Below are 15,978 nucleotides of genomic sequence, written 5' to 3' on the forward strand. Positions count from 1 at the left end.
ACTGATAGTTCTATCTGCACATCATGCAGATGTAAACATACTTCTGCCTGCTGGATACTTAAGGTGGAGCACAACTTCCAGCAGCAGCATTCAATTGCTCACTCAGTTCCGGATCAAGAGCCGGCCATAACTTGTGACCCATAAAATGGAACCTGTCGAGACCAACCCAGATGCCCTGTCCTACAGTATACCTTCTCCGCACTGCTTCACAGTATACCACACAGTGTGACACTACAGACATCGCTCCTACAGCCACATGGGATGATGGTTCACTATGGAATTTGTATCAAACCAGTGGGCTTTGTTTCTGTTTTCTTATGTGATCATGAATGATCTTTCAGGTGTTTGCTGAACGAAATCTTTAAGTTGCTTGTTGAACCAAATTTAGCATGAACTTGTGCTATGAATAAAGTGTTCTTAAGTTCACCCTGGCAATCATCATCAACTAAAGCATGCATCAGCCACAGTAGGTTTTAACAAATTGTTGATGTAAAGAAGACAGCACAAGTAATATGCCACAGCTTAAGAAAGGATTTATTAATAAAATAGACCTACTGGTGTCAAACATTGATACGGAGTTTAAGAAAAAGTTCCTGAGAGTGCACACCTGAGGCACAGAATTCAATGAAGGCATGAGGTAACTATTACACACAACTTGTTTTATACTGTTCTACAAATTAAGATGGATCAACAAAGTAGTTCTACATTATTTTAACTTCATACCTTGTCCCAGTTATATATTTCCAAATGTATGCTATAAGAAAAAAATAGGAAGCAACAGAGAACATCATTAAACTAGTGAAACAGTGATGATTGAAAGCATGGTATCTGATCAGTAAAGAAGTTGGATGGCACCATAAAGATGAATAGTGAAGTAATAACGAGGATTTCTACAAATACACCAAATGTAATGGAAGTGAAGGTAATGGTGTCTAAAAATAAATATATTCCTGAAAGAGTCATAGGAAATAGGTATTGCCATTTAACATGTGCAAAAAGGGAAAAAGACATGGTACTGACGAGACAACAGATGAGATAAAAACCATTGGGCTGTGGCCAAAGTGAAATTTAGAATATTATTCACAGAACAGATATTAAGACTTAACTAGTAAACTGGTTCACTTGAGAAATTAGTATAGGATGATGGATCATAGGCAAGCTGTAATCAAGATCATGAAAAGAGGCAATGTTTGTTAGTGGCAGCTTTATTACACAATTTCAAGAACATTGCTCACACTGTTTCAGCAATATCTGTTCAGCTAATTACATCTATAAGTAACCCTTTATTACCTACATTCCCAGTAATGCATAACTTTGATTAGAGCATGACAGGAGAAAGGGAATTCAGAACTGAAAATAATTTATGCAAAGTGACTCCATTCTCCAAAGCCTTTTGGTATTAATTAAACATGTTCACAAATCCATGTGTCTTCAAAATGAATTTTTAAATAACATTGATCTTTGTTTGTGTGTGTAACACTGAATTCTTATGTTAGCAGTTACACGAAACTATAGGTTAACAAGGTAGTATTTATAATGTATATGATACCTATGCTAAAAATTTACTAATTTGCCAGCAATTTTTTTATGTCTGTATTATTTTCTGGAATACAGATCACGGTGACATGACTGATATGTAGCTCAGTCCAAGGTCTGAATTACATTGGAAGGTGACATTTCGGTTGTGAATACAAAATCTTAGATGTGGTGAAATACTGATCTGTAGCATGCCTGATGTCTAGATTAGGTAGGAAGGTGATAGTTGCAATGTCAGATAGCAAAGCAGAATCAAACACTTCAGTTAATCCACAGTATTTTTAATCAAGATCAGCATCAGCATCTTGTTTGCTTGGCTGAAAATCATGAGCCACAATATTACACGTTGAGCTATATGGTGTGTATTAAATATATTGGAAAATCCTGTGTGGTATACAGTGTAACTTAACAACTACTGCATGGTGGCTATGCTAAGCTATAGGTAAGCCCATAAAAAGAACTAATTTGATATTTAAAAGTCTTAGGTAGATTACAAATAACAGAAGACAAAGGTAACCACTATCTTATAACTGAGATATTGAACAAATTTAAATTGTTGTTGAGTTTTCTTTTCAAACACTGTCCGGCACCATCTATGTAATTCAGGGAAGCAGATGTTGGGTGTGGAGGAGGGCGTGTAGGGAAGTTTTGGGTTGGGGAGGGGGAGGGGGAGGGGGGGGGGAGATGGGTGGAAGGATCCAGATGGAAAGGTTTGTGAAGCAGCAACTTAAGTCAACCTATTGTACAATTTTGGTAAACATTTTTGGAAAGCAGTGATCAATTAATTGTTATATTTTGACTAAAGTTCAGTCTTGATCACATCATGTATTAAAACATACATGATGTGATCAAGACTGAACTTTAGTCAAAATATATCAACCTATTGTATTCAGAGTATGTTTTTCTGCCACCACCAGGTGGTCAGCTTTGTTCTTTGCTACAGTATCTGCACCTACATTTATAGGACTACTCTGGAGTTCACACCTAAGTGCTGGGAAGATGTTCATAGAGACAATTTCGCACTATTTCTTGATGACTCTGTTGTCAAATAGGATGTGGGAAAAATGAACATGTAAATCATTCTGTTTGAGCTCTGATTTCTCTTATTTTATTACGATGGTCATTTCTCTCTATTTTGGTACGAGTCAACGAAATATTTGTGCATTTGAAAGAGAAAATTGATGATTGAAACAATGTGAAAAAATCTCACAGCAAAAAAGTACCTTTGTTTTAATAATTGCCAACCCAACTCACATATCATATCTGTGACACTCTCTCCCCTGTTTCGCAATAAAACAAAAGATGTCAACTTTTTCTATGTCCTCTGTTAATCCTCTCTGGTAAGGACCAAACATAAATACTCTTGAAGAGGATGGACAAGTACAGTGTAGACATTGTCTTAGTAGGTTTCTTGTGTCTTATAAGATTCTGCCAACAAAACACAGTCTTTGGTTCATCTTCTCCACTGCATTCTACATAAGGTTTCCAATTTACATTGTTCATAATTGTAATCCCTACCTATTTTGTTGAATTGACAACCTTTAAATTAATGTGGTTTATTGTTAACTGAAATTTAATGGATCTTTTGTTAGTGCTCATATGGAGGACTTCTCACTTTTTATTACTTGGACCAATTGTCACTTTTGCACCATACAGATATCTAGTATAAATCATTTTGCAACTCATTTTGATCTTCTGATAACTTTTCTAGACAGTAAGGCGCTGATGACCTCGATGTTGAGTGCCCGTAAGCCCCAACACATCTAGACAGTAATGACAACAACTTCTGTAAACAATGTATGAGAGCTGCTCAGATTGTTTCCTAAATCATTTATATGGATTAAGAAAAGCAAAGGACCTATAGAACTCACTTGGGGAATTCCAGATATCACTTCTGTTTCACTGGATGAGTTCCTAATAATTACTATGAGCTATGACCTCTTTGACAGGAAATTATGAATCCAGTCACACAACTGAGATGATACTCTATAGGAATGCAATTTGATTAGAAGCTGCTTGTGAGGAACAGTATCAAAAGCCTTCTGGAAATTTATAAACATGGAATCAACTTGAGACCCCTGTCAATAGAGCTTGTTACTTTGTGTAAATAAAGAGCCAGTTATCTTGCACAAGAATGATATTTTCTGATTCCATGCTGTTATGTGTCAATAGGCTATTTTCTTTACGATATTTCATTATGTTCTAACACAGTATATGTAGGTGTTGAAGTTCCAATTGGTATACTACATGGCTGGTTTCACAAGTGCCCCTGTCTCTGACAGAATAGGTTGTGACTGTCATGGGACTGGAATGGGATTTGCTGCATGGATGCATAAGATAACTCTTGTACTTGGATTTTCCACAGGGATATAAACCACATGTCATGGGAGTGGGAGGAATTATGGCATAAAATGGATGAGGATAGTTTGGAGATTGGATAAGTGGTGGAATATCATTTTGTGAGAGGTGGGGAGGATTATAGATAGGATGTTTCTCATTTCCAGGAGCAATAATAGTTAGTCAAAGCTGTGGTAAAGGATGTAGTACAGTCATTCCAGTCCAGGGTTATATTTATTAATGAAGAGGTGTTCCTTTCCAGCTTGTTAATGTGAGTAGTTAAAGAATTAGGTGCATGTGTGAATATGACACTGGAGATCTGTTTGTGGACAAGATCTGAAGGATAGTGCCTGTCTGTATAGGCCTTAGAAAGAACTTCAGCATACTGGACAAGGGAACTCTTGTCACTGCATATGTGTTGTCTACAGGTAGCATGGTGAATAGCAAAAACACTGAAGAATCTCAATGCTTTAATATGCCTGAATGTATCATTCATGCTGTAATAACAACAAAACGTCTACCACATAAGTAAGATTTATTTCCAGTGACATTATGCAACCTAGTGGATGCGCACCATGGCTAAGAACTAATCACTGAGTGTACATTCGTTTACACTAAGGGTTTAACTTATGATGAACAAAGTATAGTCTATATGGCAGAGGTCTTACAGTACAGAAGGGAAGACAGCAACTGAAGAGGAGAGGTAATGTTTTTGGCAGATGGTGCTTTACTTGGAAGGAAGTTTCGTTCAGCTAGCAAAAAGGTGGAGGTCAATGTTCAGTAATGGGGCATATTTAGGTGAAGAAGGCAATTGAAATGGCTATGAGAGAAGATATTGAGACTGCAGTGGAAAGAGTATAGTGTGCCTTGTTCCTGAGCACAGATCATGAAGATTACAAGACAAACATGAACCAGAGAAGTGGTTGGCCATCTAGTGGTAGTACATGGCTCTGAGTAAAAAACATGGTCTGCTGTAATACATGCTTCACAGCCCATACCATCTGGATTCTCCCCCTTGAAACTAACTTCTCTGAAATACTTAAATGAGAATTATCATTACAACACATCCTTTAACCCTGCAGTCCTGTTTTCTTGATGGTATTTCTCTTCTTCTGTCCTGTTTCCTACTCTCCCCCTTCCTAACCCACTCTTCCCCTACACTGCAATCCACAGATAACTTCCCTAACTACTGCGCCATGGAGGGCTCATTAGTTCCTATTCCATACTCTTGCTGCCACACATTCCTAGCCATCAGCTTGGTTTTCCTCCACATTTCCCCTCTCCTTGTTCCTCACACCCCATGCCATCGTACACAGTACTATCAGGAGAGTGTAGCTGAAAATGGTACTGTAGCTCTGCTTGTGTGTGTGTGTGTGTGTGTGTGTGTGTGTGTGTGTGTGTGTGTGTGTGTGTGTATGTGTGTGCGACTATTTGACAGTCAGTCAGTTCGTCAGTTCAGAGGAAGGACATTTTCTGAAAGTTTAGTAACAATTTCAATTGTATTTATGTTCCTGACAACCTCTTAATGTGTCAACTGATAAATAATTCACATTCATAGCTGAGATGCCTTCTTTCAATTCTTTTTTAAGTCCATTATACTGCAATATGGTGAATGTTTATTATTACTCATAGTGATTTGTATTTGTGACATGAATTACCACTATTAAGTAGGTAATGCAAAATTCCATTTCTTTTTTTAAATCTTTAGGCACAGTTGGACATCGATTTTGCCTTTTAGTGATCAAACCAAAAGTGGTTAAGAGCTTGAGGTCTTCCATGATCACTCTGTATTAACCAATATTATATCTGGTATATGAAAGAGGTAGACTACCACATATAGAGTATTATTTGCTAAAAAAATTCTGGTACTACCGAACACAAGCCTTCACTTGAGGAAGAGAAGTGTAAGAATATATGCCTTGAGCACAGCATTGGCAGGTATTTAATCATGAAATGTGGGGAAACTGAAAAAGAAGATAATCAAAGAGTCTGAGATGTGTTATTAAAGATGGATGTTGAAAATCAAGTGGTCTGAGAGGATGAAAAATGAGGATGTTCTCTGGAGAATCAGAGAGGAATGGAACATGTGTAAAACAACAACCAGCTTTTATTATACTTTACCATCTACACTACTAGTTATATATTGTTACTGAGAAACAAATTACTATAAACCATTTATATGGAAAGAAACTGTAAGTTTGCTGTCATTTATTATAGACAATTTCATTTTGTACATTCTATATTTTAATTTCTGTTTATGACAAATCCAATTGCAGACAATTTCATTTTGTATATTATATATACCGCTAATTTCTATGTATGAAAAGTCCAATATCATTTGTAAGATGACATGGATGCTAAATAAATAAATAAAATAAAAGGAAGTGTGTAAAGACATCTGAGAATAACTATGCTGTAGAGATTAAAAACTATAGGGGAAGATGGAGATTGGAATATATCCAACAAATAATTGAATACATTGGGTGCAAGTGCTACTGTGAGATGAAGAGGTTGGCATAGGAGAAGAAGGCATGGCAGGCACCACCAAATCAGTCAAAAGACATCCAGGCATCCAGACATTTCCCATTCCTTACAAATGCTTTTTGTTAGTCTTGTGGAAGCAATGGGCATCTCTTCTTCTCATTGAATATGGACTTCCCCTCAGTGTCATCTTCATTTCCTGAGAGTTTAATCCTCCATCAGTATGATGAAGAATGTAGCACTGGCTTAGCTTTGATGAAAACTGTCAGCTTTTGACAAGGTGGGAGATCATGTTAGCATCTACTGTCTAGAGCTCTGAATGGAGTTTTATATTATTGTGCAAAAGTCTTTGAAGATTATTTGCAGATATCAAATTGATTGAATGTCTCCAGATATTCATAAATAAAGTAAAAGTATGCTTTACTGACCACTCTTTTTATACTTTTCTGTGACTATTTGGACACAGGGACAGCACTGAGCCAGACACCCTGTAGTGTTCATTTCACTGAACCCAAACCACCACCAATTGTGACTTCAGTGGTGTCAAGTGAGAGCTCGTTGGAGAGGAGGGTGGAGGTCTGTTGTGTTTTCTGATTAAAGCTCATTCTGCCTCAGTGGCAGTGATGCCCATGTGTTGTGTTAGGAGGAGGCCAGCTCAAGGCCTGCAGCCAACCTGTCTGCATGCTAAGACACATTGGGTCTATACTTGGAGTTAAGGGGTGCGGTTTCATATGACAAGAGGAGTACTCTCATGGTTATCCCATGCACCATGACTGCAAATTTATATGTCAATCTGGTAATTTGACCAGCTGTGCTGCCATTCATGAACAGCATTCCAGAAGTGTTTTCCAACAGGATGACACTTTCCCCCATACTGCTGTTGTAACACAACACGCTCTACAGAGTGTGACATGTTGCCTTGGCCTGCTTGATCATTAGATCTGTCTCCAATCAAGCACATATGGCACATTATTGAATGACAACTCCAGGATAATCCACAAACAGCATAAATGCCCCTGCACTGACTGACCAAGTGCAACAGTCATAGAACTCCATCCCACAAAATGACATCCAGCTCTCGTACAACAGAATCCATGCATTTTTGTGTGCTTGCATTCAACATTCTGGCAGTTACAGTATTTATTCATTGTTGTGTACATAGTTCCGCGTAGTCAGCGCGTACACAACTTTCCAACTAGAGCGCGCCCCGCTAAGCACAACAGCGCAGGCCCAGCGCTCGTCCGTCTCCGCACTACGAGGTGGCGCTGTCTTAGAGACGGACCAAATTCTGCTTCTGCAGATCCGCGTATTAATATGTAACGCAGCCAATGAGATTGCTGCTAATGTAGGACCTTTTCTATTCGTGGATCACACTCGTACAGTGATACCTGAACGCGCGAGGTATTATAATGAGTGTGCAGACCTCCGACTAGTCAGTCTGCATTAGTCTATAGTCAAGTTTCAGTCTGCGCCTAATAAGATTACCATATTCCTGTACAGAGCCATGAAGATAAATGAATAGACACTTTGTCAAGTATCAGAGATATGTGAGAATAAGATTCACATACCAAGACCAAAGGAACTTCAGATTGTCAATTGTCAAGTTACGTAATGTCTACTCTTTTTATTATTTTAATAAATGTGTGTGAAAATTAATCAAGTTCTGTTTAAAGTTGGTCACCGTCAATCTGCTACTCTAAGCGTGCAAGTGGCATTTCTATCATCTGACCTAATGACAGAAGATAAACATGCCACAATAAGACCACGAGACATATTGCTGACACTCGCCTACTTCGTTAGAGCGACAAGCCAAATAATCTGATGGTGTGTGTACTGAAGGTCTTACAGTACGCACATCACATTAATCTACCACAATTTGACATTTTCTGTGGCTTGTCTCGCATTTACATTAACCGGTGATCTTGCAATATTAATAACTAAATATGTTACCTTTGCAAAGTTATTCTATGTTAATTACTTTTTGGTGTTGCAATTTCTTTTTTCCATCATTTTATTGTTACCATCTCTTCTTCTCACTGAATATGGCTTTCCCCTAAGTGTCACCTCCATTCATCAGTATGATGAAGAATGTAGCACTGGCTTAGCTTTGGCGAAAACAATCAGCTTTGGACAAGGTGACAAAAATATATTAGCACTACTGTTTAGAACTCAGAATGGAATGTTATATTCTGGTGCAAAAGTCTGACAGGTTTCTAGCAGACATCAAACAGATAACTGTAAATCCCCAGATATTCATAAATGAAGTAAAAGAATACTTTATTAACAACTCCTTTTTTACTTTTCTATGAATATTTTGGACCCAGGAATGTAAAAGGATGAATAGCGGCCAGCCTTTTTTTATTTCAGAGCAGCTGCTTTTCTTTTTATGTACTAGTTTACGGTACATTAAAAAGCAGTCTGTAATTACAATGTGAGTAGACTATCATTAGTTGTTAAAATGTTGTTAGTATAGTTCCCAGGACCAGTTTGTAATGTGTGCTTCTGCCTTTCAATGTACAATTAGATTCTTTCAGTAAGACTGAAGGCTCTCCTTCATGACTGGACTCACAGAACATGACATGTGAATGAAAGAATGGATTTTTCAAGGGTCTAGAATGATGAACAGGAAATTTGAATTTGACTATCTGTAAACAAAAATTTGAACAAATACTTACAGAAATTATACTCCACTGTAATGATGTCACAAAGTGCACAGTCCTTCTGGCAACAGCCTTTTAGGTAATAATCATTGCACTTTCCACCTAAAATATGATGCAGAAATATTAAACAAGTATATTTACCCACAGTGTCTAAGATACTAAAAGTCAATGTGAATGAATATGTTGAAGGCACTGAAAGATCAAATAAAGCAATTCTGCCTACAAAGTTTATCAGATTACTATAGTTATACAATGCTAATTAATTCAGAAAATTACCATCATTAATTGTAGCACATGTACTCCTGCTGACAAAACAACACATTCAGTGACAAAAAGTGTACAAGTGTATGGCCAGCTAGCTCTTGGTGCCCAATGTGCACACTATTTCGGTAACTGACCACATTGCCATCATCAGGTGCCTGACGAACTAGCTGTCTGCGGGAAACCACATGGCTTTTATTTCTGGGCACAAATCTTTGATGGAATGGCAAGCAGAAAGAATAGGGAGAAAGAGAGGAAACTCATGCACTCAGCCATCAGCAGCAAATTCTTCAGTGCCAGATGATGGCAATGTGATTGGCTGTCAAAGTATGCTGCCTGTTGAACACCGAGATCCAACCGTACACTTGTGACAGTACTATGAGAAGGAAAGTTGCTACTCACTGTATAGTGGAGATGCTGGGTCGCAGATAGCCACAACAAAAAGACTCTCTCATTTAAAGCTTGCGGCCATTAAGACCTTTGTCAACAATAGACGCACTCACACACACACACACACACACACACACACACACACACACACACAAATACAACTCACACACAGGGCTGCAGTTGTGTGTATGAGCTGGATTTGCATGTGTGTATGTGTGTGTGTGAAATTGTACACTTGTGAACTATTTTCACATCAATTTCAGCACAAGGAACTGAAGAGTCACAATATTTAGTCCTTTCTGAGTAACTCAATTTCCTCTTACTCATTACAGTCAAGTATTAGTTCAATACACACCCAGTCAATATTTACAAGAGTGTGCCCTGAAAGACAGTATCTCAATAACAGGAAACACATAATTAACATGGAATTAATCATTGAAACACAGTGTACCCAATTGTATTGCTACAAAAAAAAAAAAAAAAAAAAAAAAAAAAAAAAAAAAAAAAAAAGACACAACATAATGTAGTGTAATTGTATCACCGGTGCTAATGGGATCCGCTGGTTTATCTAATCTGTCTTTGCGAAAAATAAACAAGAAAAAGATCATAGGGTTGTCACAGTGCATTACAAGGTAATAAACAAAAAATATAATGCATAATTTGAGAATTTGGGCATATTCCAAAATTTTTTAAAGCGCTATGGTACATCTTGCAAGTTATTTCAAGTAACTAAATGTATCAGATCAACATTGTAATGAAGTTATACATTGGTGTACTGAATAAAGTTGAAATGTGAGTAAGTCCAAGTATTAAGTAGGAGGCAGGGACACAATAAATAAAAGTGTGGGCAATTCATAATGCAAGCAGATCATTTTTTGTATTCTAGGATTTTCCATTACTGTATTCAAAATCTTTTAAAATCAAACAAATTCCTGAAACATTTAAACAAAATTGTATCTGAACAGCAGAAAATAGTTAATATCTTAAAACTATCACAGGGTCAAAAAAACCAAAATATTTACGATAAATATTGACCAAGTCAAGGCTCTATATTATAACCTCAGTTGTTTTTTTTTTCATTTATTTATTTTAATAATATAAAATGAATACAATACTTGGCAATGACAGTCCAGAACTATATGTAATACATACATATGGATTCCTTAGCTTCTGAGCTGTCTAAAGACATACCTGCTCGATATGCACGGTGTCCAGTGAAGAAGTCCCTGATTTCAAAATTAAATATCTCAAAAACTAAGATCAAAAGACAGATGCAACAAACAGTACATTTATCATGAAAGTTATAGAGAAAATTCAAAACAGTGCAAAAAGCTCCTAATTGAGGCAGTCCAGTATGTAGAAAAATGTGAGACAAAGCCTACACATTTCCATTCAAGTACCAAGCCATGAGGTTATACCTGTATGAGCTGTGTGACAAAGGGCTGACTTTAAGAAGCAGATTATCACAACAATTGATAATAAAGGATTTGATGTTGGCTGCATCTGGTTCACAGATGAAGCACACTTCCACCTGAACAGAGTCATGAATATAAAAAAATCTGGTATCTCGGGGTTTCAAAAATCCCCATTTTTGTGTGAAGCAACACCACTATGTTTTCCCAAAGTAACTGTTTGGGCTGCAGTATGCAGCAGAGACGTTATTGGCCCTTTTCTTATGTGAGAAGCAGTCACTAGTGAATGTTACACCGTAATTTTGAAAGAATTTGTTGCTACACAGCTAGTGAAGGGACTGACCAGGCACTGAGTCATTCACAGAAGACTGGGTCAGACCACAGGGCACCAAACTGGTGCTTTGCTTTCTTGGTGAATTAATAGAAACAGAATAAAAAATCTGCTTCGGTTCCCAGTAATTTCATATTTATTGCATGACTGATTTTGAAGTCTAAGGCCATCAAATAATAATGGAAACATAAATTTGTGGTGGTAGAGCCAGTCAGTCAATGGGGCTCACACCCATGTCAAAGAAATATGTGGGAAGGACCAGGAACTATGGTGCCCACCTCAAAAGCACAACATGGAAGTGACGGAAGTATTCTTGATGAATAATTTGGAAATAGAGTGTTTGCACTGGACTATTGCAAATTTACTGGTGCAAAGAGGGACTAGTCTCCATATTCATCCAATCTGGCTCCTTATGGCTACTTTTTGTGGGATGAAGACACTGAGTACTGGAGCAATCCCAGGAGGCTAGACAAGCTTGAACTGGCACAATCTGTGTCACATATGAGTCCGTTTCCATGTGATGGAAAATTTGTTTGCTTGTGCAGCCTCCATATTGTGAGTGGTGGACATTTCAAAAAGACTGTAATGAGACTGGAAAAACTGCTTACACAGGATGCGTTTAATTATGTGCGTTGATACTGTACGGGCTACACAGAGTACAGTGCTATCCACTAGCAGCTTTTCGAACTAAGTCGAAAATTCTATATAACTTCTGTATAAAATTCTTACTGCTTTCACAATAAGTATATCTTTTGCTGCACTCATTTATCAATCTTAGTCTTTGAGATATTTAAATTTGAAATTAGGGACTCCTTCACTGGACACCCTGTAGCTTATAAATACTACAAGGATACCTATGTCTAGTTTTAAATAAGTTTTGTCCAACATCTATTTTATCAATACAACAAATGTATAATGTATTCTAACATAAATTCTATACTGTATATGCCAAAGTATGTTTGTAAATTATATTTCTGTTCTATAATATTATTACTTGATGGATTCAGAATAATATTTATGAGCCATTAAAAGTGTAACATATTATGGATTGTATGATTTCACCCAGTGCTGAATAAATTATTATTACTATATGAAGATAGTAACTGTTCCAAAAGAACAGATACCAATGATGACCATGCAGCTTCCCTAGAAAGAAATGATAATGAAACGAAACCCTCAGCTGCCAACAGGTGTTCTTGATATACCTCAATGGGGACAGCTGAAAATGTGTGCCCCGACTGGGACTCAAAACCGGGATCTCCTGCTTACATGGCAGACGCTCTATCCATTGAAGCTACCAAGGGCACAGGGGATAGTGCGACTCCCTTATCCCTTGCATGCTTCCCGTGAGACCCACATTCCCAACTGTCCACAACCTACATTCATAATGTTCCTAAAGGATATTTGCCCATTATCATTTCTTTCTAGAGAAGCCGCATGGTCATAATTGGTATCTGTTCTTTCAGAACAGGTACTATCTTCATATAGTTAAATGCTACCCGGCCATTGACCTTCTTCCGTGCGAATGCGCACACTTTGCCCAAACTCTTAAGGGAATCGTCACCTGAGCTGGCACGAGTAATGAGTGAATGGGCAAATATTCTTTAGGAACATTACAAATGTAGGTTGTGACAGTTGAGAATGTGGGTTTCACGGGAAGTATGCAAGGCATAAGTCCCTGCAGTCACGCTATCCTCTATGCCCTCGGTGGCTCAGATGGATAGAGCGTCTGCCATGTAAGCAGGAGATCCCGGTTTCAAGTCCCAGTCGAGGCACACATTTTCAGCTGTTCCCATTGAGGTATATCAACAACACCTGTTGGCAGCTGAGGATTTCATTTCATTATCATTTCTTTATTATTACTATACCAACCACACGCTACTTCACTCAAGATGCTGCTGTTGCTATTCAGAGCAAAAGTAACCAAGGCAAACTAAGAGTTTTTTTATGCATGATACTTGAATGACCAGCCCATTCACCTCTTTAAGGTGCTATGAACTGTGTTACTGTGTGTACTTACTGCCTAAACTCCGACCAGACTGTGAAGTATTATAGATGTCATGCCATAATTTGTAGCCAAGTTGATCACCAGCACCTGGTATGCCCTTTGAAGCTTTTTTCCCAGAGCATACACACACTCATTCCATGAAAGGCACATTTTCCCTCCCTTTTCCAGATCTGCTAGATGAATGCTCTGTGACATTGTAGTAAAGTGAGTGCTGGATCCCAAGCTTTGCTTAAATTAAAACCTTTGTCTCAGTTTATTAGATTTTCTGATTTATTTATTTCAATAAACTCTTTATTTCCACTGTCCCACTAACCTGATATCCACACCATGATACCGGTCTTTCTAATTTCATTTAATGATTATACTCAAGGCAGTGCTCAGCAACAGCTGTTTTGCTAGGTTGTTGTAGTCTGATCTGTTGCTAAAATTTGTCTTCTTGGTATTCTAAAAGTCTGTCCCATGTTAAACATGTCACATTTGCATGGAATGAGATACACATCCAGTGTTTGGAAACCTAGATCATCTTCAGCATTACAAAGAAAATTTTTATCTTTGTTGACAGGAGTGCAATACTTTGGATGCCATGATTGTGTAGGAGCCTACCTATCTGCAAATTAGGCCAATGTAAGGCAGATAATTGATTCTTGGTTTTCCTTTTGTTTTTCAGTCTCGACGTCTTCCTCATGTGCTCTAGCTTTTTGACTGAAACACACACTCAGTTTGTTGATCTGATTACTCATTCCTTCAGAACACTATCTGCACATGTTGTAATTCTTTGTTGCAGTTCTCTTTGTCTGCCAGAACTGTAGTTCTACTGATAATAATCTTTAGAATGGAATTTCTTTGTGAGGGATGGTGTTGGCTTGAGGTACATAGATGGAAGTCAATGTGCATGGGTTTCTGCATTCACTGTGACCCAAAGATCAATCTGCTTTTATTTTAACTATCATGTAAATGAAATGTTCCATCATGAAGTAATCTATCAGGTTTTGTATTAGGGTGGGTAATTTAAATGTCCCAGGAACTCTTCAAGGTTTTATTCATTCTACATAGCCACACTATGAACGTGTCATACTCATACTGATGCATGCATGACACATTTCTGATCTGTTTGCTTGAATGAAAAAATTTTTAGAAAAAGAGAAAGAAAAGCCAGGAATTTCTTATCTGGCTTATGCTACTCCAAATTGTGGAAAGATCAGTAGTTTCTTACAGAAACATGGCATCCATATATTTTCACTCCCATTAACAAATATAAAAAGTTTTTTTCTAAAGTTAAAGTTGATATAGATAAAAAGTTTTTTTCTAATGTTAAAGTTGATATAGATCTCCAAAAACTGGGAGTGTACTTCATTACATGTGAATGTGGCATCTATTACATGGATTAGACTATCAGAGTGGTGAAAGGAACATCAGCAGACTAAAACAACCAAGCAAATCAGTGGTTGTTGCGCACAGCCTCAAATATAATCATGAAATGATATATGATCAGAACAGTATTGCGGTGCAAACACCAAGTTTCTAGGATAACATAACTAAGGAGTCCCTCAACATAAATATGCCAGAAAAATTACTACACTGGAATGGAGATTTCAACTTAAGCAAGACTAGAGAACCAGTACAAAATTTATTAATGTCTCATTGATCATCTGATCCACTGCAGCTGGAAAAATCTGAAAGAATGTGCATTTCCTGGAATAACAGTGCTCCAAAGGGCATAGCAGGTACATGGATTTCAACTTGGCTATAAATAGTGTTGCAACAACAAACACACTTTAGGGTCTTGTTGGAATCCTAGCAGCAACAACATGGCCTGCAGGACTTAAGAAAAAAATGACTGAATTGACTGTGGAATATTATGCATAAAAATGAAAACACTACTTGGCTGCACGTCCCTAAGTACACCTTTAATTTTTGTCTATTTCTCTCTTATTCATTGGCGCACCTTTCCCTATCCTTTTGCGCGTTCATCAACTTCATCAGGTTCGAGTGGGGTGCAACAAATAAGAATGAAAGTTCATAAGTTGAACAACCATGTTACAGTTTTTATTTACATCCTTATCTTCACCCATTCCATAGTATTTCACACAGTATCTTTCAGCACCAAATTCAGTGGCCTGACATGCATTTGTAATCTCCCCAGCCCAAATGCGTGCACATACAAACAAAGAGATAATGTTGTACAAAATGTTATTATTCTAAATCATCAAAACAAATCATCACACTATTGTATGAAAATATGAATAGAAAGCAGAAACTTCAATATCTGATTGAAGGGTGACCTTTGAGAGAAAGGTGCTTCAAAACTTTCTATTCACTGCTGTCATAAACAGACTGTGAATTATGACCATTTGTTTAACAGACATTTACATTCTTTTAATGCACTACAGATAATGTAAGCATTTACCCCAATTGGCAATGATGCCTATTAGAAAATGTCTCAGAGAGGACTAGAGAGGATTTAGGATCTTCAAAATGTCAAACTTTTCTTATTCACTGTTTTACAACTTTTTGATGTAAACTTTTTATTTTCATTACTTATCAGATATTTTGAAATTATTC

The sequence above is a fragment of the Schistocerca piceifrons genome, chromosome 3, assembly GCF_021461385.2.
Source record: "Schistocerca piceifrons isolate TAMUIC-IGC-003096 chromosome 3, iqSchPice1.1, whole genome shotgun sequence".
In the NCBI taxonomy this organism is placed as follows: domain Eukaryota; kingdom Metazoa; phylum Arthropoda; class Insecta; order Orthoptera; family Acrididae; genus Schistocerca; species Schistocerca piceifrons.